Below are 26,357 nucleotides of genomic sequence, written 5' to 3' on the forward strand. Positions count from 1 at the left end.
GAAAATCCGCGGCCCCCTGAATAGAAATGTCCATTACACCAAGTAAACATCCTCTACGGACATATTTTACTGCTTCACCCCCCCCCCCTCCAGCCCCCCCCCTACCAGAAAAAATCTTTCCTGAAAACACCTGTACACTTCCCAATAATTAATACTATTTGTAAACAATGGGCAAAGTTCAAAACTTGCAGCCCTTCCCCCGGGGACTGTGGGGGATTAAGTCATCCTAAAAGACAGATTTATTATATTTTCCACTATGCTGAACAAAATGGCTATCTCAAGATTTTAATTGGGTGACTTCGGGAAAAAATGAGCGTGGAAGGGGGGCAAATTGCCCTCCATTTTTTTGGTCACTTAAAAAGGGCACTAGAACTTTTAATTTCCGTTCAAGTGAGCCCTCTTACGATATTCTAGGACTACTGGATCGATACGATCACCCCTGGAAAAAAAAACAAAACAAAAACAAATAAACACGCATCAATGATCTTTCTTCTGACAAAAAATACAAATTCCACATTTTTGCAGATAGGAGCTTGAAACATCTACAGTAGGATTTTCTGATACGCTGAATCTTATGGCTTGATTCATTAAAGTTTTATTACTTTTAGGTGTCGTTTCCCCCTTTCTTCAAAAATAAGGCAAATTTTGTCAGGCGCTTAAGTTTGGATGGGTAAGACTAAAATTCATGAAACTTATATATTTGAAATCAGCATGAAAATTTCATTCTTTTGATGTATCTATTGGTATCAATATTCCGTTTTTAGAGTTTCGGTTACTATTGAGCCGGATCGCTTTTTACTTACAGTTCGTTACCACGAACTGTTTGATAATTCACATGTATCTGACTTGGAAGCCGAAAGTTAATTCTTGCGAAAAAGATGCCAGGGTAAGATATAAGATAAGGATAAATCAAATCAATTATAGATGAAAGAATTCAAACCTGCAAAGAATCTCGAAGATGTATGCATAAATTTTCTTTACAGAATTTTCATGTGGCGGATTTTCCGCGGGGAATATAGGGGGTTAGATACTCCTAACAATATCGGTTTCGATAAAACGTTTTGATATTCGATATCGATATTTGGTCCGATATATCGATATATCAATATCGATATCAAATATCGCCCATCACTAGAATACACATGATAAAAATGAGTAGGACAGGATAAAGACAGCAAAAAGTTTTTTTTTCAATAAAAGTCAAAAGATAGGTTGAGACCAAATGGCGCAGAAATCACATTGTATGTAAACTTAGCAGTGCATTTCGACCCTTTGGTTTTTATCCTGGTCCCTTGCAAAAAAAGAAAAGAAAAAAAGCGGCGAAAAGAATACCTAGACCCCACTCGAAGGTGTTTACAGAAGTTTACCTCATGTAAAATCAATACATATCAATCCGTTTTTGTTTTACGGTTATCGAAGCGGAAATAAAAAAGAGGTTTTTTTGGCTCTTCTGAAAATTTACAATTATGGAGATACGACTTTTGGTACCCGACTGATGATAAGCCGTATGTTGTTCCCATGGGAGAAATATCGCAAAGATCAACACTACCACAACCATTTGGATTACATATATTTCATCTCAACTGCTAATAATAGCAGTCAGAAACGGTTATCAATATCCAAGTTCAGACGTAAGCCAGAACCGGTCCTTCTCCCGCTCAGAGATAGACTTTTTAACTCATCATTGAGTTCAGTGGATTTGTCGGTTTCCGGGGGAAACCTAAGCGATCATACTACAGAAATGATCCCATCAAGTCACAACATAAATATATATACTAACAGTAGCGAAAAGTCCTATATTCTCCATTAAAGATTTTTGAAACACATTAAGCCAAAACACTCTTCCTGACTCCGCCTTCGCGCACGCGCAGTGGCAAATGACATATGCGGTGATCTGACTGAATGGCAATAAGCAACTGAAACTATTGCTGAGACGCATAAGGGGAATGGATTAACTTTTCGCCACTGTTCGTATATATATTTATGCCGTGTCGTCAAGTATGATATTAAAATTACATATTAATATTAAAAATACATATAATACGTAAAATTAAACATTACATAAAATTAAATTTAATATATATTAAAATTATATTTTATTTAATTTTATTAAATAAAATTACGTGTGATATAAAATTACAGTATGATATTAAAATTACATAAAATTGTAATATTAAAATTACATACTGCCAAAAAAATTTTTTTCTCTTTTATTCGTGCACTGTAACTATTACATACGCCATACGAGATTAAAAATATCCTATAAATTTCTTGCATTGCTCCAAAATATCAATTATAAGCTAAAAATGTTTGTTCATAAATTTACTTGAAATGGCGCCAGAGTCAAATTCAATATGATATTCAAGAAATTTCAATCTACTATTGAAATCCAAACCTTTTTGATTAATAAAACCTATTTAAATTGAGAATTACATTTTTTTACTGAAAAGTATATAAATCTTGATAATTTCAACAGTTTGTTGGACTTCCACCACGAATCACAGCTTCAACAAAAAATTATATTTTTTGATTGTTTAAATACCAGACAAAAATTTTGTTGGAAATCCATGTTTTTACTTTGTACTACTTAGGCAAGTAATGGATAATTTCTAGCCCAAAAACTGCCCAACATGATTTATGCACTAAATATAAATATGGAGACATAATATTCAGCACCAATGTAGTTTTTCTGGTTTTTGTTATTTAAATTTTCCTGTATAATAATGAAAGCTTAAGGATGTTTTTGGCAAAACTTAATTCTGAAGGTTAAAAATGTGGAGACTGGGGATGGATAGAATTCAATTGTTTTTGTTCAAGTGATTTATTAGTTAGAACTTTGTTGACCTTTTTTTGTATGAATTTTATTGGAAGCTGCAACCAGCCCCCTCCACACTTCCTGCCTGAATTCATCGCTGTTTTGGTTTTTGTCGAATACCACAAGAAAAAATTGCCGAACATGATGTGCGTGATGTTGATTATTTTACTTCAATGCTTTTATTCTGTCATTTTTGACAGTATTAAAAAAAAAATTGGCTGAAATACAATGTGTCTCAGGTTAATAAGAATCCGTATAATGCTATAAGCTTAGACATCATTTAGACATGCGACAAAAGTGAAGTGGCACCTCCAATTAGAACATGTCCTGACGGTTCGTTTTTTGTCTGATACCCTGATTGACAAGCATTGGGTATTAAGAAAAAAAGGCTGACAAACTGAGGCAAGCTGTCAATTAGAAACATATATTGGATTATCAAAGCTCAGAATGTCTTTTCTTAAATAAGAAATGTCGTAGAAAAAATGAAAAGACGTCTTCAAGCGTAACTGAGGATATAATAAGTGTTGTGACTAGCCTTGCCAAGTAAGACTACGTGAAAGAGGCTGAAAAGGAGGAACCTAAAATTTTTTACAAGTCAAACAAAAATTTCGGGAGGCGGGTTAAAACCCAGTAACTCCCTCCCCCTGGATACACCCTTGTATGTAGGCATTTTTCTGAATACCAAACTGCTCCCAGCATTATCTCAAAGAACGAATATTTAAGGTTATGCCTCACTATCAAATAATATCTAAGGGTGACTGAAGAGGAACACCCCCTCCCCTTTCTTTCTCCCTTATAATACCCCTTCTCAAGAAAAACACTAAGGAAGAGGAACCAAATATTAATTTTTGGGGAATAGGTGTTTTATTAGTATTAGGAATCTGGTACGGTTTATTAATGGGCATGACCCATCGGGAGGTATTTTTTTCTTTTAGTCGTTTTGTTTTATTGATTCTTTTAATTGTTTTTGTATGTTTTTTTTGCCATGGCCCTGCAGGGTTTTTTGTGTCAAATATACTATACTAGGATCGTTTTTTAGCACTAAGATCTTACATCTAAGATCCTGCATCTTTCTGCAAAGATTCTCGTTTTTCAACTCATCTTTGTTCTAAGATCTTATTGCTCACTGATGTTAGCAAAAAGTGTGAAGAACGCAACTGTTCTGCCATATAGAACAATGATGAGAGAACTGATGATATACTCATCATTAGGGCCGTTTTTTCACTCATCAATGTGCTAAGATCTTACATCTTTTGTCAGAAAACGCTAAACAGTGAAATTATGAACTTTTTGCTAACATCAGTGAGCTGTAAGATCTTAGAACAAAGATGAGTTAAAAAACGATAATCTTTGCAGAAAGATGTAAGATCTTAGTGCTAAAAAACGGGCCTATTGTTGGATCAGAGCAGAATGATGAAAGACGTTTGCATAAAAATGACAAAAGATGTAAGATCTTAGTTCAAAGATTTCAATTTTAAGCATTTTCTGACAAAAGATGTAATATCTTAGCACGTTGATGAATGAAAAAACGCCCCTACTGTTACGGGGCTGAAGCGACGGCTGCTGATTGTGTGTAGGCATTTGTTTTTAGGAGGTGACGAGAAAAGAATATCATTTGCAAACTGTGAAAAGTATCGACCAAGATGCTACATTCTTCGGGGGAGTAGGACCCGAGGTTTCCCCCTAGATATGATGCTTATAGGTTCTTTGAAAAAATAAGGACTGTAGGTAAGATTATTTTCTAATCGAACTGTTTAAGAATAAACATTGAGACAAAACTAGAATTTGATTTCGGAAAAGATCCTGTTGTAACTTGAAAAGGGATCTTTAACTTAAAGTGAGGTATTTGTGACCATTTCATAACCAAATAGTGCGTATTTATATGATATACTCCATGTTTCAAGAGTTGGCAAAAATCCAGCCATCGTACTTAATTTTGTCTTGGAATTGTTACACAAAAAAGTTGTTCAAGTTCACTCGGCAGAATAAAATCCGCCAAACACATGTATGTCCTAATATAGCCTTATCACGGTTGCAGTGTCAGATAAAACCTAGTAAAGAACGAACTCTAGCCCATAGTGACCCAAAAAAAAACAAAAAAAAACTTCTTTCCAGAAAAAAAAATGTCAAGTGAGGAAGAATTGCCCTTTGAAGCTGATGAGGAATGGTAACTGTTATTTCGGCAAATATTAATAGTAAAATCAGAAGAAAAACTATGAACGCAAAAACTAATTATTAACTAATAGCCCAAAGCCATAGGACACATTTGTTGTATATATAAATAATAGCACTAATTAACACATAACCTTTGTTCTTAACTAATAATGCAGGGTTATTTGTTAAGACGATAAGCATCTTTGGACTATTTGGTACAAGACGAACCAAGAGAGACAGCTATGACGAAACAAATAAGACTTCCAAATAGGGACAGGTCCTTTTATTAGACAGTAAAACAAATATATACAAAAGCTCTAGATATTTCGATGAGAAAGTCAGTCATCATCATCAGTAGAGTTACTAGCGTATCAAAATTAAAACAATCTATATTTATACTAAACAAAATAATCACTTCAGGGTCAAAGCAAGTTACCGGTCAATTTTGTTTCAATGTCTAATAAAAGAACTTATCATTATTTGGAACTATTAGTAGGGAAAGGGGTTCCAGCACTGGGCTTACATAATTTATGCATGGTTTTTCTCACTGTAGATGTTTTTTCATGGTTTTTCTCACTGTTGATGGATGTTTCTTGGATGCCAACAATAGTTGATGGATGTTTATTGGATGTCAACAACAGTTGCTGGATGTTTCTTGGATGTCAACATAAGTTAACATCAACAATTGTTGGATTATCGATCTGCTAACAGGACAAGATCACGTGTCTCTTTCTAGGTCAATTTGTTTGTTGTTTCTAAGTGTACTGATCGACTCTAACGGGACAGGATCACTATTCTCTTTCTACGCTAATCAGGGAGTTAAACAAGGTTTCCCTTTACATCACAATTCGCCCTTGAGATTTTTTTTATAACGGACATGCGTTGAGGTTGAATTATTATATAGTCTCAAGCCACCAAGGATAGAGCATCAAGTATTATTGACATGGAAACTTAAGCTACAATGGTTAATAATATGAGTTCTGTTTAGTCAATTTTCTTAGGTTATTTCCAAACAAAATCATTTTACATAGTCCCCCTCCAGTATATTCAAATTCAGGGGATACCCCCCTCCAATACAAACTCCACTATGTGATGTTTATAGTCGCTAGAAAGCGTAAAATACGCTCTTTTTCACCATGTAATCCCTCCCCCCTGGTAACGAATTTAATTCTTTTATGAAAAATAATTCTCTTTTTCGCTAAATTTATGCTTTCTGTATCTATATCTAATCCTGACAGGCAAATTCCATCAACTCTTGTGCATACTAACTCCTTTTAAGCCGTGAAGTTGCCTCTTATCATTTCTGTAAAAATGTATATAGGGGTTATTATCGCATCCTGTCAAACGAACATTCTGTGTTAGTCAATTACACAAATAGCTCGCGTGTATTGTCTGATTAACCAAGCAACTGATTACACAAAAAGACGCTTTTTTCAGTCAATTTAGCAGCGTATCTTTCTACAGTAAATCCCATAAATTGCTAGGGGGGCTGGTGACAGTTATGATAAATATTTTAATATGGAAAATTGTCTTCCATTTTGAGTACATAGTGTTTATATGGGGGAGGGGGAGGGGGCTGTGTCTGAGTTATGGGTTTCGCTTCTAACAACTTCGTTGTAAGGTGAAAACAAACTGTTTCTTCGCGTGAAAAGTAATGGGGTGGATTCATTGTGCAGATCTGTACACCCTTTGATAAGAAGACTACTGTAGCCATTCCGACACGGAATACTGAAGTTTAATGTTTGGTTAGCTTTTATTCATACCATATTTATGGCTGGCTATTTTGAGATCTAGATTTTAAATCATTGGCTTGGATTTGATGCAGCTTTTGGCCCTAAAGAATAATGCTAATTCTTTTAAATTTTTTCTCTAAACAGTAAAAATAGGATTTCTATGCTTTTCGGGTTTATTTCTCACAAGTTGTGTATTTAATTTTTTCTCTAAATGGTAAAAATAGGAGCTACTGACTGTCGCAAATTTTACCTTTTATTTTACTGAAAAGGGGGTAGGGGACTTCTTTGAGACAAATACTTTCTAGACAAAATTATGGCTGACAATAAATTCTATAGAAGGGGCGGGGGTAATAATTTTTCTTCTGTAAAAGAGGAATCGTTATTTTATACCAAATTTTTCTTCTCTTTAAGGATGATTCCGACAAATGCTCTCCTCCTCCTGAAAAGAGAGCTAGGAATAACGATAAAAGCACTACGAAGGCGACAGTTGTACAATATGGCCGCTGGCCGAGGCTCCCCAGCTCTGCGCTGCCTGCCCAAGCTCCATCTGAACATGTACCAATGCAGCCAGGTAGAAAGATAAAGAGAGAGTGGGCGGCTGCTCACATGATGGTGAACCCCACTGCTCCAGCCCTCTAAGCCAGTGACATCACTGCACTGGCTGCACAACGCAGTGACATTGCTGACCCGGCTGCGCAAGAAACGGACATCACCGTCCCTTCTACCCCCCGACATGCTTTGCCAGGACCATCCGGCACTCAACTGCAACCAGAATTTGGAAATGTATGCTTAAATTTTATTTCTTGCTATTTTTTCTCCCAACTCAATTTGAAGGACAGAGATTATACCGTTTATCATTTACACATGTGGATTCTAATTTGCGTAATATTGTTGACAACTTTCAATTACAACTTGCCAAGATTTTGGGACAATCAATAGGAGATAAAATAACAGCCGGTAAAATGAATTTTAAATCATAATTTGCCTTATGAATGAAAACCGGTATAAAAAACTGCTGGCTTACATTCGCATTGCACGATTGTTGTGCTACACCACGAAAATTACTACCCCCTGATGATATTTCCTGCCACAAGTGATCATGGTCGGTCACTTTCCCCTTCCCCCCTCTTTTCCCTCTAAACCCTTTCCCCTTAGTCCCCTATTCAAATTCCCTCTTACAAACCCAGCATTTTTTTTGATTTTTTATCGCTAGACGATCCTCTTCGGACAATAACATTGGGTAATGGGTATTTCTCAAACGAGAAATAGCTCCATTTGCAGTGACAATTAATTTGGTCAGTGCCTTGATCATGCACTCATTCTCATCCAACGTCTCGACTATTTCTAACAACTGCATTGTGTTAGAGTTGTCTCTTTGCGCTTGGGCATAGGAAACCGCTATGACCAGATGTTCTTTGATTCGATTTGGAAATCGAGGATCGTTCATATCCACTAGCTTATCTTCACAATCCAAAGGTATTTTATTTCTTTGGAGGAGGGTATTAGGTGAATTGTCGTGAATGAACTCCACAGGCGCTTCAATGTGTTCAGGACTTCTTTCTTCAACTGATGAGGGGGGAGATGGAGAATATGGAACCAATGCAATCTATAAGAGAAAATATCTTAATTTCAAAGTGTCTTAATCACCCTATTTTTAAAATTGGATTATTATTTGCATGTGCTTAAAAACACGCTTACTAGTAGTAGCATTTGGTTAATTCACTACTCTAACTACTCTATATATTCTGAAATTTCCACCTTAATATAAGATATTTACAATATAAAACATGACATAATAGTTTTTGATTTTGTTCAAACAACCCCCCCCCCCAAAAAAAAAAAAAATTCATATTAATACTCTTTATCTGCCTTGGAAAAAAACCGGTGTTTTTATTTGATTTGAAATAGTTCAACCTCACCCCTTTCAGATAACCTCCTGAAAATAGCTTATTTTCAATGTGTATAAACCAACCTCTTTGACCTTAGAATTACATTCGTTAATACAATTCTGTTATTTTCAAGATTTTCTGGAACATACGATAAAATAAGGACCGTAAGTCTTGCATCTCTTATTGATTGTCCCAAAGTCTCGGTAAGTTGTAATTGAAAGTTGTCAACAATATTACGCAAATTAGAATCCACAAGTGTCAATAATAAACTGCATAATCTCTATCCTTCAAATTGAGTTGGGAGAAAAAATAGCGAGAAATAAAATTTTTGCTTACATTTCCAAATTCCGGTTGCAGTTGAGTGCCGGATGGTCCTGGAAAAGTATGTCAGAGGATAGACGGGACGGTGACGTCCGTTTCTTGCGCAGCCAGGCCAGCAATGTCATTGCGTTGGGCAGCCGGTGCAGCGATGTCACTGGCTTAGAGGGCTGGAGCAGTGGGGTTCACCATCATGTGAGCAGCCGCCCACTCTCTCTTTATCTTTCTACCTGGCTGCATTGGTACATGTTCAGATGGAGCTTGGGCAGGCAGCGCAGAGCTAGGGGGCCTCGGCCAGCGGCCTAATTGTACAACTTTCGCATTCGTAGTGCTTTTATCGTTACTCCTAGGTCTCTTTTCAGGAGGAGGAGCAGAGCATTTGTCGGAATCATCCTTAAAGAGAAGACAAATTTAGTATAAAATAACGATTCCTCTTTTACAGAAGAAAAATTAGTACCCCCGCCCCTTCTATAGAATTTATTGTCAGCCATAATTTTGTCTAGAAAGTATTTGTCTCAAAGAAGTCCCTACCCCCTTTTCAGTAAAATAAAAGGTAAAAATTTGCGACAGTCAGTAGCTCCTATTTTTACCATTTAGAGAAAAAATTAAATACACAACTTGTGAGAAATAAACCCAAAAAGCATAGAAATCCTATTTTTACCATTTAGAGAAAAAAAATATTATTCCTTAGGGCTAAAAGCTGCATCAAATCCAAGCTAATGATTTAAAATTTAGATCTCAAAATAGCCAGCCATAAATATGGTATAAATAAAAGCTAACCAAACACTAAACTTCAGTATTTCCTGCACAATGAATCCACCCCCTTACTTTTCACGCGATGAAACAGTTTGTTTTAACCTTACAACGAAGCTTTCAGAAGCGAACCCCATAACTCAGACACAACCCCACCCCATATAAACACTGAGTGCTAGAAATGGAAGACAATTTTCCATATTGAAATATTTACCATAACTGTCACCAGCCCCCCCAGCAATATATAGGATTTACTGTAGAAAGATACGCTGCTAAATTGACTGAAAAAGCGTGTTTTTGTGTAATCAATTTGCTTGGTTAATCAGACAATAAACGCGAGCTATCTGTGTAATTGACTAACACAGAATGCTCTTTTGACAGGATGCGATAATAACCCCTATTTACATGTTTACGGAAATGATAAAAGTTAGGTTGACGGCTTAAAGGGAATTAGCATGCATAAGAGTTGACCGAAGTTGCCTGTCACTTTTAGCTAGAAATACAGAAAGTATGAATTTATCGAAAAAGAGAATTATTTCAAATGAAAGAATTAAAATCGTAAACATGGGGGGGGTTACATGGTGAAAAAGAGCGTATTTTACGCTTTCTAACGACTATAAACATCACATAGTGGAGTTTGTATCGGGGGGGGGGTATACCCTGAATTTGAATATACTGGAGGGGGACTATGTAAAATGATTTTATTTGGAAATAACCTAAGAAAATTTACTAAACAGAACTCATATTATTAACCATTGTAGCTAAAGTTTCCATGTAAATAATACTTGATGCTCTATCCATGGTGGCTTCAGACTGTATGATAATTTAACCTCAACGCCTGTCCGTTATAAAAAAAATCTCAAGACACATAGACACACAGACAGGCATATAAAAAGACACACAGACACACATACGGATGGAAAAAATGACACATAGACAAACGGACACACGGACAAAAAGACACAAGACACACAGAAAGACACACAAACACAAGGTCAGAGAAAAAAACATAGACACACGGAAAGACAGAAAAAAAGACACACAGAAGGACACACAAACAAACAGACACACAGAAAGAGACACATAAACTTATAGACAGACATATATAGAGACAGACACAGACATACGGATAAGAAGATGCATAGACACACAGATAGACAGACAAAAAGACACACAAACAGACAGAAAAAAGACACATTGACACACATAGAAATTGACAAAAAGACACTTAGACACACAGACAGCCGTATAAACACACGGTATAAACGCAAAAAAGACAAACAGAAAGACGCACAAAAAGACTCATAGACACACAGACAGGCATAAAAAAGACACAGACAGACATAAAAAAGACACATAGACACTCATATAGATGGGAAAAAAGAGACTTAGACAAACGTACAGACGGACAAAAAGACAAAAGACAGATAGACAGACGCACAAACACAAAGTCAGAGAGAAAAAAGAGACATAGACACACGGACAGACAGACAAAAAGACACACAGAAGGACACACAGACAGACCGAAAAAGACACATAGACACACAGACAGACATACAAAAGGACAGACACAGACAGACGGAGAAGAAGGAGTATAGACACACAGACAGACATGCAAGAAGACACACAGACAAGAAGAAAAAAACACACACAAAAATGGACAATAAGGCACATAGACGCCCGGACAGACAGAGAAAAAGACACACAGACAGACACACAGTCAGAGAGAAAAAAGACAAAAAGACACATGGACACACGAACAGACGGACAAAAAGACACAAAGGCACACAGACAAACACACAAACACACGGTCAGAGAGAAAAAAGACATATAGACATACAGACAGAGGGAGCAAAAAAGACAAACAGACAGACGCACAAGAAGACACATAGACATACATACAGATGAAAAAAAGACACATAGGCAAAAGGACAGACGGACAAAAAGACACAAGACACACAGAAAGACGCACAAACACAAGGTGAGAGAGAAAAAATACATATAGACACACGGACAGACAGACAAAAAGACAAGAAGACACACAGAAGGAAACGTAAACACAAAGACAGGCATATAAAAAGATAGATATAGACAGATGGACAAGAAGACGCATAGAAACATAGACCGACAAACAAAACGACACACAGACAGACAGAAAAAAGACACATTGAAACACATGCTAATGGACAAAAAACGCTTAGACAGACACTCAAATACACGGAGAACAAAGACAAAAGACACATGGACAGGCAGACTAAAGACACAAAGACGGACGCACAAACACACAGGCAGACAGAAAAAGACACAAAGACACCCAGACTGAGGGTGAAAAAGGCAAACAGACAGACGCACAAAAAGAGGCATTGACACACAGAGTCTTTTTTCAGACACATAGACACGCAGACACACGGTCAGAGATAAAAAGACACATAGACACACAGACAGGCGTATAAAAAGACGCACAAACAGACAGAAAAAAGACAAATAGACACACATATAGATGAAAAAAAACACATGGACGCACGGACAGATGGACAAAAAGACGCAAAGATACACAGACAGAAAACTGACACATAGACACACAGTTGGAACAAAAATACTAACATACAGACGCACAAAAAGACACATAAACACACAGATAGACAAATAAAATACATAAACACAGAGACAAGCATATTAAAAGACACACAGAAAGACAGACAAAAAAAGGATACATATACACACATACAGATGGACGACAAGATAGAGGGTCAGACACACAAAAAGACACATAGACAGAAAAAATGACACATAGACACACATACAGGCATATAAAAGACACACTTAAAAAAGACACATAGGCACACATACAGATGGGAAAAAAGAGAGATAGACAAACGGACATACCGACAAAAAAACACAAGACACACATACAGACGCACAAACACAAAGTCAGAGAGAAAAAAGACACAGGCACACGGACAGACAGACAAAAAGACAAAAAAAACACACAGAAAGACACACAAACACACAGACAGACAGAAAAGGACAAAAATACACACAGACAGACATTCAAAAGGACAGACACAGACTGATGGACAAGAAGACGCACAGACACACAGATGGACATACGAAAAGACATACGATAAAAATGAACAAAAAAAGGCACATAGACAGACGGACAAAAACACACACAGACAGACACACGAACACACGGTCAGAGATAAAACAGACTAATTGACACATGGACAGACAGACAAGAGACACTGAGACGGACATACAAAGGCACACAGACAGAAAAAGGCACATAGACACACAGACAGACGGAAAAGAAGACCCATAGACACACAAACAGAAATACAAAAAGACACAAAGGCAGACGGACAGACAGACAAAAAGACACATATACACATAGATAGAAAAATGCCACATAGACACACAGACAAAGGGAGCAAAAATACAAACAGACAGACACACAAAAAAAGACAGAGCGACAAAAAAGACACAAGGTCATGTGTATAAAGAAATAAGGACACACAAAAAGAAAGAAAAAAGACACAAAGGCACACATACAGATGATCAAAAAGACACACAGACACACGGACAGACGGACAAAAAGACACACAGACGGAAACCCAAAAACACGGTCAGAGGGAAAGAGACACATAGACACACGGACGGACAGACAAAAGACACAGAGACCCACAAACCAACACACAGACAGAAAGGAAAAGACGCAATGACACACAGACAGACATATAAAAAGACACACAGACAGACAGAAAAAAGACACAGTGACACACATACAGATGTACAAAAAGACACATATACACACGAAAAGACGAACAAAAAGACACAAAGACTCACAGAAAGACACTCAAACACACGGTCAGAGAGATAAAAGACACATAGACGCACAGATAGACATACAAAAAGACCAGTGACACACAGACGGACATACAAACACACAGACAGACACTAAAAGACACATATACATACAGACAGAATTAGAAATAGACACACAGACAGACGGTCAAGATGGCACATAGACACACAGATAGACATACAAAAAGACCCAATGACGCTCAGACGGAAACACAAACAAACAGAGAGACACTAAAAGACAGATAGACACAGACAGACATACAAAAAGACACACAGACAGACAGAAAAAAGACACATTGACATCTAGGCATACGGACAGACACACAAAAAGGCAGATAGACACAAAGGCAGAGGGTGCAAAGAGACAAACAGACAGATGCACAAACAGACACATAAAGAGACAGACAGACAAAAAAGACATAAAGACAAACAGACTGGTATATAAAAACGCACGGACACACAGACATACAGAAAAAAGACACATAGACACACGGTCAGACGGACAAAAAGATAAAAAGACACCCAGACAGACAAACACACGGTCAGAGAGAAAAAAGACACATAGACACAAAGACACAGGGAGCAAAAAATGCAAACAGACAGACGCACAAAAAGAAACATAGAAACACAGACAGAAAAAAATACACATATACAGACAGAGAGGCATATAAAAAAAACTCACTGACATACAAAAAGGTCACATAGACAGACATACAGATGGAATAAAGAGACATAGACACACGGACAGATGGACTAAAAGAAACAAGGACAGACACACAAACACACGGTCAGAGGTAAAAAATACACATAGACACACGGACAGACAAACACAAAGACACACAGATGGACACACACACACACGGTCAGAGAGAAAAATGACACACGGAGAGACAGAAACAAAAAAAAACAACAAAGACACAAAGACGGACACACAAACAGACAGAAAAAGACACATAGATACACAGACAGACATGCAGAAAGACAATCACAAACAGACGGACAAGAAGACACACAGACAGACATACAAAAAGACGCACAGAAAAAAGACACATTGACACACATACAGATGAACAAAAGGAACAAAGACGCACAAACAGACGGACAAAAAGGCACAAAGACATACGAAGAGACACACAAACACATGGTCAGAGAGAAAAAAGACATGTGGAGAGACAGACGAAAAAAACAAAGACACAAAGACGGACACACCAACACAAACACAGACAGAAAATGACACATAAACACATAGATACCCAGACAGACACACAAAAGACACACACAGACAGAGGGACAAGAAACACACATAGCCACACGCACATACATAAAAAAAGACCCATAGAAACACAGACAGATGGAACAAAAAGACTAACAGACAGATGCACAAAATGACACATAGACAAACAGACAGACAAAAAGATACCTAGACACACGGACAGACGGACAAAAGACACAAAGACACACAGACAGACATACAAATACACGGCCAGAGAGAAAAAAAGACACATAGACATACATAAAGACAGACGAAAAAACACAAAGACAAACAGAAAAAGACATATAGGCACACAGACAGACATACAAAAAGACACACACAGACAGATGGACCAGAAGACATATGGACACACAGGCAGACAGACAAACAAAAGGTCAGAGAGAAAAAAGACACATAGACACACTGATAGACAGACGAAAAGACACAGATACATACAGACGGACACACAAACATATTGACAGACAGAAAAAGACACACAAACACCCAGACAGACATACAAGAAGACACACACAGACAGACGGACAAGAAGACACATAGACACACAGACCGAGGTACAAAAAGACACACAGACAGACAGAAAAAGACACATTGACACAAAGGTAGACGGACAGACACACAAAAACACACATAGACACGCAGATAGAAAAAAACGACACATAAACTCACAGACAGGCATGTAAAAAGACATACGGACACATAGAAAGACAGAAAAAAGACACATTGACACACATAGAGAAGGACAAAATGACACTTAGACACACGGAAAGACGGACACAAAGATACAAAGACATCAAACAAACACACTGTCAGAGAGACAAAAAAGACACATTGACACACGGAGACAAACAAAAAGACACACAGACAGAGGGAGCAAATAGACAAACTGACAGACGCATAAAAAGACACATAGGCACACAGACAAACAAAAAGCGACATATAGACACACAGACAGGCATATAAAAAGACATATGGACACACAGACACACAGAAAAAAGACACATTGACACGCATAGAGAAAGAAAAAAAGACACATAGAAACACGGACAGACGGACAAAAACAAACAAAGACACACAGACATCAAACAAACACACGGTCAGAGAGAAAAAAGACTCATAGACACACGGAGACAAACAAAAATGACAAATAGACACACAGACAGGCCTCTAAAAAGAAACACAGACACACAGAAAAAAGACACATTGACACACATAGAGAAGGAAAAAAAGACACATAGAAACATGGACAGATGGACAAAAAGAAACAAAGGCACACAGACACCAAACAAACACACGCAGACCGACAAAAACGACATATAGACACACAGACAGGCATATAAAAAGACATACGGACACAGAGACAGACAGAAAAAAGACACATTGACACACATAGAAAAAGACAAAAAGAAACTTAGACACACAGACAGGCGGACACAAAGACACATAGACATCAAACAAACACACGGTCAGAGAGAAAAAGAGACACATAGACACATGGAGACAGACAAAATGACACACAGACAGAGGGAGCAAATAGACAAACAGACAGACACACGAAAAGACACAAAGACACACAGACAGACAAAAACGACATATAGACACACAGACAGGCATATAAAAAGACATACGGACACACCGACAGACAAAACGACATAAGAGACACATTGATAAAAAACACACAGGCACGCAAACAGACAAAAATGACACTTAGACATACATACAGGCACATAAAAAGACACACGGACACACAGACAGACACAAAGAAGACACATACAGATGGACAAAAAGACACTTAGACATACGGACAAAAAAAGACACAAAGACAGCCAGACTGACACACAAACACACGGTCAGAGAGAAAACAGACATAGACACACAGACAGAAGGAGCAAAAAAGACAAAAATCCAGGCGAAGAAAATGATACATAGACACACAGACTGACAAAAAAAGACAAACAGACTGGTATATAAAAACACAAAGACAGACAGAAAAAATACACTAAGACACACATACAGACTCAAGAACAAACGGTATGAGAGAAAAAACAAACATAGACACACGGACAGATAGACAAAAAGACACTCAGACGTACACACAAACACACAGACAGTCAGAAAAAGACACAAAGACACACAGACAGACACACAGAAAGACAGAAAAAAGACAAATTGACACTTAGGCAGACGGACATACCGACAAAAAGACAAATAGACACACAGTAAGAAAAAAATGACACATAGACCCACATACATTTGGAGCAATAGGTCAAACAGACAGATACATAAAAAGACACACAAGCAGACAAAACTTACGCATAGACACAAAGACAAGCATATAAAAAGACACACAGACACACAGAAAAAAGACACATAGACACACATGCACATGGACAAAAAGACACACGAACACACGGTAAGAGAGAAAAAAGACACATAGACACACGGGCAGATAGACAAAAAGACACAAAGACACACAGACGGACACACAAACACACTGAAAGATAAATAGACACACAGACAGAAATACACAAAGACACGCAGACAAAAAAAAAGACACATAGACACATGGACGGACAAAAAGACGCAAAAAAAGAGTGTCAAATTAATAAAAGTACAATCATTTTGATTGATCGACAAAGACCCCAGGAACAATGAAAATACCCCAAAAAACACTACCTTAGAAATTAGGCTAAGCAAAATAAAACCCTTTCACCTTTTCTTGATAAAGAAAAAATAACTAATATTTGATAATATCAGGTGAATTTTGGTAACACCAGAAAATATATCGTTCGTTCACGTCTTTAATATTGACATCTCATCATTTAAAGTTATAGATGTTGAATTTTTTTTACTGCACCAAATGCTACCATTTTATCCGCTTTAATGATAGATCTCATCACATCTGATTTTTTTTTTACCTAGGTTACATTTTGTTAACTGATTTTAGGCTGGGTTCATTTGGGTTCAGTAAGCGTCCCCGTGTGCTAACTGAGCTGTATGTCTTCTGTATGTCTTACTGAACCATGTTTCTCTGTGTGTCTTTCTGTATGTCTGTCTGTGTGTCTATGTGTGTTCTAACCGTCTGTCTGTGTGTCTTTTTGTATATATGTCTGTGTGTCTATGTGTCTTCTTATGCTTGTCTGTGTGTTCGTCTGTGTCAATGTTTCTTTTTCTTCGTCTGTCTGTTTGTCTTTTTTGCTCCCTCTGTCTGTGTGTCTTTTTTCTCTCTGTCCCTTTGTTTGTGTGCCTGTCTGAGTGTCTTTTTTACCCATGTGTCTATGTGTCTTCTTGTCTATCTGTATGTGTGTGTATGCGTCTTTTTTCTCTCTGGCCGTGTGTATGTGTGTCTGTCTGTTTGTCTGTGTGTCTTCTTGTCCTTCTGTCTGTGTTTGTCTTTTGTATGTCTGTTTGTGTGTCTATTTGTTTTTTTCTGTCTGTCTGTTTATTTCTGTGTCCGTCTGTGTGTCTTTTTGTCTGTCTGTAAGTGCCTCTATGTGTCTTTTTTCTCTCTGACCGTGTGCTTGTGCATCTGTCTGTGTGTCTTTTTGTTCGTTTGTCCTTGTGTCTATGTATCTTTTTTGGTCCATCTGGGTCTTTGTCTCTTTTTTTGTCTGTCTATGTGTCTTTTTATATGTCTTTCTGTGTGTCTTTGTGTCTTTTTTTTCTTTCTGTGTGTCTTTTTGTGCTTCTGTCTGCTTGTCTTTTTTGCTCCCTCTGTCTGTGTGTATGTGCGTCTGTTTTCTCTGACCGCGTGTTTGTGTGTCTGTCTGTGTTTCTTTTTTAAACGTCTGTCCATGTGTCTATGTGTTTTTTTGTCCATCTGTATGTGTGTCTTTTTTCTGTCTATCTCTGTGCCTTATTATATGTCTGTCTGTGCGTATATGTGCCTTTTTTGTCTGTCTGTGTATCTAAGTACTTTTTATGCGTCTGTATGTTTGGCTTTTTTTTCACAAACTATCTGTGTGTCAATGTGTCATTTTTCTGTCTGGTTGTTTACGTGTCTTTTTGTTTGTCTGTCCGTCTGCCTGTATGTCAACGTGTCTTTTTTCTCTATGATTATATGTTCGTGTGTCTGTCTGTATATATTTTTGTCCATCTGTATGAGTGTCTATGTGTCTCTTTTCTGTGTGTTTGTGTCTTTTTATATACCTGTTTTTTTGTCTATGTGTCTTTTTGTCTGTCTGTCTGTCAATGTGTAATTTTTCTGTGTGTTTCTTTACCTGTCGTTTTGTTTGTCAGTCATTCAGCCAATGTTCCAACGTTTTTTTTGCTCCGACCGTATGTTTGTGTGTCTGTTTTATCCGTCTGTCCGTGTGTCTATGTGCATTTTTTCCATCTGTATGTATGCCTATTTGTCTCTTTTCTGTCTGTCTTCTTATAAGCCTGTTTTTGTGTCTATGTGTCTTTTCTGTCTGTATTTGTGTCTATGTGTCCTTTTGTACGTCTGTCTGTTTTTTTTTCCAACTGTCTATGTGTCCGTCCGTCTGCCTATGTGTCAACATGTCTTTTTCTGTCTGACCGTGTGTCTTTCTGTCTTTTTGTCCGTCTGTCCATGTGTGTATGTGTCTTTTTGTCTTTCTGTACTTGTGTCTTTTTTCTGCCTGTTTGTGTGTCTGTGTGTCTTTTTGTATGCCTGTCTGTGTGTCTATGAGCCTTTTTTGTCTGTCCGTGTGTCTATGTGTAATTTTGTTGTTGTGTGTCTATATGTCTTTTTGTGTGTCTCTCCGGCTGCCTATATGTCAATTTGTCTTTTAATCTGTGTGTCTGTGTGTCTTTTTGTATGTCTGTCTGTGTGTCTATCTGTCTTCTCGTCTGTCAGTCTGTCTTTCAATGCGAGTCTTTTTGTAAGTCTGTCTGTGTTTCTTTTTGTCTGTCTTTTCGTGTGGCTCTGTGTCTTTTTCTGTCTGACTGTGTGTTTGTGTGTCTGTCCTTGTGTCTATTTGTCTTTATTCTCTCTGGCCGCGTGTTTATGTGTTTGCCTTTGTGTTTTTTGTCCGTCTGTCGGTGTGTCTATGTATCTTTTTGTCCATCTGTCTGTGTGTCCATTTGTCTTGTTCCTTTCTGTCTGTTTGCCTTTTTTGTCTGTCTGTATGTCTATATGGCTTTTTGTGCGACTGTCTATGTGTTTTTTGCTCCCTCTGTCTGTGTGTTTTTTTGTCTGTCTGTCCGTTTGTCTATATGTCTTTCTCTCTGATTAATTAAAAAAAACTTTTTCCACAAAATAAGTCTTTCAAAGAAAAGTAAAGAACTCCATTAAACAGAAAAATGAGCAAAATCAAATAATCTACCAAACGTGAAACTACCATAAATCAGCATCGATAAATAAATGAAACCCAAAACGAACAGAAATTACAATAAATAACCGAGTCAAACTCAAAACGAGCGGAAACAAACATAAGTTGGGCGCAAAACCCCAATGCCTTCCCAAGGCCAGAACAAAATTTACACTTTACTGAAAAAAATAATAATGTTTTTATTTTTATAACTTTAATAAATCAAATAATATCAACATGTTTATTACTAAATATCAGTATATGTATATTAAACTGACAATGCACATTCATTTGTATTTTTTCAGTAAAGTGCAAATTTTGTTCTGGCCTTGGGAAGGTATAGGGGTTTACGCCCAACTTATGTTAATTTCTGCTCGTTTTGAGTTTGACTCGGTTATTAGTTTGACTCGTAAAAAGGGCAATTTCAATTTCCAATCAAATGAGCCCTTTTTGAAATTTCTATAACAACTTTCTATATAAACTTTATATGCCCCAAGGGCATAACTTACAACCTTTGCACTGAGAGCTCTGAGGGGGTTATCATCCTAAAAGAACTAATTTCAAGAACTTGCAACTACGTTTAACAAAATAGTTATCTGAAAATTTAGATTGCATGTGTTTGGGAAAGTGATGGGCGTGAGAGGGGCGTTAGTCGCTCACCAATCACTGTCAGACTATTAAAAAAGGCACTAGCCCTTTCAATTTTCAATTGAATGATCCTTTTTGAAGTTTCTACGCTTTCAATAAAAAATTATATGCCCCCAGGGCATAACTTAAAACCCTTGCCCTGAAGGCTGTTGGGGGGGGGGGGGTTGTCATCCTTAAAGACCTAATTTCAAAAACTTTCAACTACGTTGAATAAAATGGCTATCTAAAATATTGATTGGAGGTGTTTGGGGAAAAGATGAGCGTGAGAGGGGGGTTAGTTGCCCTCAAATCACTTTCTACTGTTTAAAAGTGCACTAGACCTTTGAATTTCCAATCAAATGAGCACTTTTTCAAGTTTCTACGACAAAGATTTCAATAAAAACCTAATATGCCCCCAGGGCATAACTTATAACCCTTGCCCTGAAAACTCTGGGGGGAGTTTCCAGCTCAAAGGTAAAATTTCCTGAACTTTGAACTGCGTGGAACAAAATGGCTATCTCAAAATCTTTATGATTTGGGGAAATGGTTGTGTTTGGGGAAAGAGTTGGCGTGGAAGGGGGGTTAGTTGCTTTCCAATCACTTTAGACTATTAAAAAGAGCGCTAGCCCTTTGAATTTCCAATGGAATGAGCCCTACAAGTTTCTACGACAAAGCTTTCAATAAAAACCTTATAGGCCCCCAGGGCATAATTTATAACCCGTGCCCTGAAGACTTTGGGGGAGTGCCCTGCTCAAAGGTATAATTTCCTGAACTTTGAATTGCGTGGAACACAATTACTATCTCAAAATTTTTATTCGATGTGTTTGGGGAAAAGGTGGGTGTTGAAGGGTTTTTAGTTGCTTTCCAATCACTTTCGACTATTAAAAAGCGCACTAGCCATTTCAAATTACAATCGAATGAGCCCTATTTGAAGTTTCTACGACAACACGTTCTATAAAAACCTTATATGCCCAAGGGTATAATTTACAACCCTTGCCCTGAGGGCTGTGGGGGGAGGGGGATGGGTCTGTAATCCTCAAAGACCTAATTTCCAGAACTCAAAACTACGTTGGATAAAATGGCTATCTCAAAGGTTTCATTAGATGTGTTTGGGGAAAAAGTGGGCGTGAGAGGCGGGTTAGTTGCCCTCTAATCACTGTCGACTATTAAAAAGGGCACTAGCCCTTTGAATTAACAATCGAATGAGCCTTTTTTGAAATTTCTACGACGACGCCTTCTATAAAAAAAACTTTATTAGCCCCCATGGCATAACTTACAACCCTTGCCCTAAGGGCTGTGGGGGACTGTCCTCCTCAAAAATATAATTTCTATCTGGAAATCAACTACGCTGAACAAAATGGCAATCTCAAAATTTTGATTGGATGTGTTTCGGGAAATGGTGGGAGTGGAAGGGGTGTTAGTCACCTTCCAATCACTTTCGACAATTAAAAAGGGCACAAGACACTCCCATTTCCAATTGAATGAGCCCTTTTCGGAGTTTCTGCGAAAACCTCTTCGATACGACGTGCCCTGCTCGAAAGGAAAAAATTAATAAATAATACATTGTGCCAACATTGTTCTTATATGCCCCCAGGGCTTAACTTATAACCGTTGCCCTGAAGACTTTGGGGGGAGTGTCCTGCTCAAAGGTACAATTTCCTGAACTTTTAACTGCGGGGAACAAAATGACTATCGTAAAAGCTGTATTGGATGTGTTTGGCGAAATGGTTGGCGTGGAAGGGGGGTTAGTTGCTTTCCAATCACTTTTGACTATTAAGAAGGGCACTAGCTCTTTCAATTTCCAATCGAATGAGCCCCTTTTCAAGTTTCTACGACAAAGATTTCAATAAAAAACCTTATATGCCCCCAGGGCATAACTTATAACCCTTGCCCTGAAGACGGGGGGGGGAGTATCCTGCTCAAAGGTATAATTTCCTGAACTTTAAACTGCGTGGAACAATATTGCTATAACAAAATTTTGATTGAATGACTTTCGGGAAATGGTTGGCGTGGAAGGGGTGTTGGTTACTTTCCAATTAGTTTTAACTGTCCAAAAGAGCACTATCCATTTGAATATTCAATTAAATGATCTATGTGTGAATTTTCTGCGACAACTCATTCTACAAGAGCATTATACGCCCCCAGGGTATAATTTACAACCCTTACCCTGAGGGTGGAGGGGGGGGGGGGGTTGTCATCCTCAAAGACCTAATTTCCAGAACTAAAAACTACGGTCAATAAAATGGCTATCTCAAAGTTTTGATTAGATGTGTTTGGGGAAAAGGTGGGTGTGAGAGGTGGGCTAGTTGCCCTTTAATCACTTTCAACTATTAAAAAGGGCACTAGCCCTTTGAATTTCCAATCGAATGAGCCTTTTTTGAAGTTTCTACGACGACGCCTACTATAAAAAAAAACCCTATTATTCCCCATGGCATAACTTACAACCCTTGCCCTAACGGCTGTGGGAGACTACCCTCCTCAAAAATATAATTTCTATCTGGAAATCAACTACGCTGAACAAAATGGCAATCTCAAAATTTTGATTGGATGTGTTTCGGGAAATGGTGGGAGTGGAAGGGGTGTTAGTCACCTTCCAATCACTTTCGACAATTAAAAAGGGCACAAGACACTCCCATTTCCAATTAAATGAGCCCTTTTCGGACTTTTTGCGAAAACTTCATCGATACAAAGTGCCCTGCTCTAAAGGAAAAAATTAATAAATAATACGTTGTGCAAACATCGTTCTTATATGCCCCCAGGACTTATTCCCCGTTTCGCGTCTGGTTCTCGAATGTCCCTGTTCTTTCCCTAGGCAGCGCGGTCACGCTGCCAACCATTTATGCAACAACTTTCTACATAAACCTTATATGCCCCCAGGGAATAGCTTACAACTCTTGCTGCGAAGGTTCTGAGGGGGCTATATTCCTTAAAGACCTAATTTCCAGAATGTTGAACTACGTTGAACAAAATGGATATCTCAAACTTTGGATTGGATGTGTTTTGGAAAATGGTGGGCGTGAGAGGGGCGTTAGTCGCTCTCTAATCACTTTCCATTACTAAAAAGGCTCGACCCCCCTTAATTTCTAATTGCATAAGCTCTTTGGAAGTTTCTAAGACAACGACTTCTGTAAAAACTTTACTCGCCCCCAGGGCATAACTTACAGCCCTTGACCTGAGGGCTCTGAGGGGGGTTATCATCATAAAAGAGCTAATTTCCGGAACTTTTAACTACGTTGAACAAAATGGATATATCAAAATTTTGATTGGATGTGTTTGGGAAAATGGTTGGCGTGAGAGGGGCGTTAGTCGGTCTCCAATCATTTTTAACTATTAAAAAAGGGAACTAGCCCATTCAATTTAAAATTGAATGAGCCCTTTTGAAGTTTCTACGACAACGCTTTCAATAAAAATTTTATATGCCCCCAGGGAATAAATTACAACCCTTGGACTGAGGGCTCTGAGGGGGTTATAATCCTAAAAGACCTAATTACCAGAACTTTCAACTACGTTGAACAAACTGGATATATCAAAATTTTGATTGAATGTGTTTTGGAAAATGGTGGGCGTGAGAGGGGCGTTAGTCACTATCCAATCACTTTCAACTATTAAAAAAGGCACTAGCCGATTCAATTTCCAATTGAATGAACCTTTTAAAGTTTCTACGACAACGCTTTCAATAAAAACTTTATATGCCCCCAAGGCATAACTTACAACCCTTGCCCTGAGGGCTGTGGGGGTGGGGGTTGTTATCCATGCATACCTAATTTCCAAAACTTTCAACTACGTTGAATAAAATGGCCATCTAAAAATTTTGATTGGATGCGTTTGGGGAAAAGGTGGGCGTGAGATGGGGGTTAGTTGCCCTCAAATCACTTTCGACTATTAAACCAGGTACTAGCCCTTTGAATTTCAAATCGAATGAGCCCTTTTTCAAGTTTCTACGACAAAGATTTCAATAAAATCCTTATATGCCCCCAGGACATAACTTTTAATCCTTGCCCCGAAGACTGTGGGGGTAGTTTCCTGCTCAAAGGTATAATTTCCTGAACTTGGAACGTCGTGGGACAAATTGACTATCTCAAAATTTCGATTGGATGTTTTTGGGGAAAAGGTGGGCATGGTAGGGGTGTTAGTTGCCTTCCAATCACTTTCGACTATTAAAAAGGGCACTAGCCATCTCAATTTCCAATCGAATGAGCCCTTTTTGAAGTTTCTACGACAACGCTTTCTATAAAAACCTTCAATGCCCCCAGGGCATAACTTACAACCCTTGTGGTTGTTGTGGGGGAGTGTCCTCCTCAAAAACATATTTTCTATCTGCTAATCAACTACGCTGAACAAAATGACTATCTCAAAATTTTGATTGGATGTGTTTGGGGGAATGATGGGCGTGGGGGGGGGCTAATTGCCCTCCAATTACTTTTGACTATTAAAAAGGGCACTAGCCCTCTGAATTTCCAATCGAATGAGCCTTTTTAGAAGTTTCTACGAGAATGCCTTATATAAAAACCTCATATGCCCTCCGAGCACAACTTACAACCCTTGCACCGAGGGCTGGGGACTTCCCTCCTCAGAAATATAATTTATGTCTCCAAATCACCTGCGTCGAACGAAATGGCCATGTCAAAATTTTGATTCGATATGTTTCGGGAAATCGTGAGTGTGGAAGGGGTGTTAGTTGCATTCCAATCACTTTCGACTATTAAAAAGAGCACAAGCCACTCCAATGTCCAATTGAATGAGCCCTTTTCGAAGTCTCTATGACAACTTCTTCGATACGAAGTGCCCTGCTCTAAAGGAATGATACATTGTGCCAACATCGTTCTTATATGCCCTGAGGGCATAACTTAAAACCCTTGCCCCGAGGGTTTTGGGGGAGTGTCCTCCTCAAAAAAATATTTCCTCTCTGGAAATCAACCACGCTGAACAAAATGACTATCTCAAAATTCTGATTGGATGTGTTTGGGGGAATGATTGGTGTTGGGGGGGGCTAGTTGCCCTCCAATCACTTTCGAATATTAAAAAGGGCACTTGCCACACCAATTTCCAAGCGAATGAGCTATTTTTGAAGTTTCTACGACATTTCCTTCGATACGAAGTGCCCGGGTATGGAGAAAAACGAAGAAAACAAAATAATACATTGCGCCCACATCGCTCTTTACTTAAGCAGCGCTATTGCGCTGCCTATGATTGTGTGTTTGTGTCTGTCTTTGTGTCTTTTTTTCCATCTGTCCGTGTGTCTTTGTGTCTTTTTGTCCATCTGTCTATGTGTCTTTGTGTCTTTTTTCTGTCCGTCTGTGTGTCTTTTTGTATGTCTTTCTTTTGGTCTATGTAAAAAATTTCAGCCCCCCCCCCAAAAAAAAAATTATGATTCATCCTCCCCGAAATAAATTGCAAGTAAAAAAAAAATTAAGTTCAAAAAATAGTTGGGTAAGGGCAAAAAGTTGGGAGGGACTGGGGGGCCTTGTGGTGGACATGGGACCCTGGAGGGGAAAATGCGGGCCCAAACTCATGCGCAAGCCCGGTAAACCAGTGTGGTCAGAAAACCAGTGTGCTGGGGACCATTAATTACAAAAAGGATACCTAGCCGGCTGTTTTCATTACAATTTTTGGTACCGTTACAATTTGGGTATGGAAAAATTGTCATTAACCATAAAAAAA

General features: G+C 38.2%; 1 non-coding gene across 1 annotated transcript; it reads right to left on the bottom strand.

Moving 5' to 3' along the window:
- Positions 1-1,553: 1,553 nt before the first annotated feature.
- Positions 1,554-1,764, bottom strand: LOC148948894 (small nucleolar RNA U3). Its single transcript, XR_016142256.1, has one exon. It is a non-coding gene; the product is annotated as a small nucleolar RNA U3 (small nucleolar RNA).
- Positions 1,765-26,357: the final 24,593 nt, after the last annotated feature.

The sequence above is a fragment of the Artemia sp. Qi Xiang Cuo genome, chromosome 9 (genome assembly GCF_049724085.1).
Source record: "Artemia sp. Qi Xiang Cuo chromosome 9, ASM4972408v1, whole genome shotgun sequence".
Taxonomy (NCBI): Eukaryota; Metazoa; Arthropoda; class Branchiopoda; order Anostraca; family Artemiidae; genus Artemia; species Artemia sp. Qi Xiang Cuo.